A 716-nucleotide genomic window follows, 5' to 3' on the forward strand; every position below is an offset into this window, starting at 1 on the left:
TCAACTCTGTGTTCTGCACAAAACCCAAACATAGCCCCATACTAGCCTCTGTGAAGAAAGTTAACTCTACTCCAGCTCAAACCAGCACAGCCACAAAGATGATAAGAGAGCTGGAGCATCTCTCCTACGAGGACAGGCTGAGAAAGTTGGGGTTGTTCAGACTGGAGAAGAGAAGGGTCCAGGGAGGCTTTATTGAGGTCTTTTAGTAAGTAAAGATGGACAAGTAAGTAAGTAATACAGACAAGGACAAACTTTTTAATAGGGCCTATAGTACCAGAACAAGGGATAATGGTTCTAAACTGAAAGAAGGTAGATTCAGACTAGATATAAGGAAAAAAATTGGTGAGTGGCGAAACACTGGTACAGGTTGTCCAGACAGGAGGTAGATGCCCCATTCCTGGAAACATTCAAGGTCAGGTTGGATGGGTCTCTGAGCAACCTGATCTAGTTGAAGATGTCCTGGGTCATTGCAGGTGGGTTAGACTAGATGGCCTTTAATAGTCCTGTCCAACCCAAACCATTCTGTTATTCTACAGTTTCTTCTGACCATCTCTTTTGCTGTTCACTGGGATTCTTTGTGCCAAGAGTGAATCATAACAACACGTTCAGTACATGACATACACAAGGCATTTGCTTTTGCTTAGGGAAGGAGGCAAAAGCATGTTTGCTGTGACAGCAGATGCTCCATTAGTCAGCGTGCACCTCCTAAAGACAGC

At 44.1% G+C, this 716-nt stretch overlaps 1 protein-coding gene across 1 annotated transcript in view; it reads right to left on the minus strand.

Moving 5' to 3' along the window:
* NRP1 (neuropilin 1) overlaps nucleotides 1–716 on the minus strand; it is a gene marked incomplete at its 5' end in the record, with an annotated part of 32458 nt that overhangs the window by 6400 nt on the left and 25342 nt on the right. The window lies entirely within an intron of this gene.

Source organism: Acanthisitta chloris, unplaced genomic scaffold (assembly GCF_000695815.1).
Source record: "Acanthisitta chloris isolate BGI_N310 unplaced genomic scaffold, ASM69581v1 scaffold9306, whole genome shotgun sequence".
Classification (NCBI taxonomy): domain Eukaryota; kingdom Metazoa; phylum Chordata; class Aves; order Passeriformes; family Acanthisittidae; genus Acanthisitta; species Acanthisitta chloris.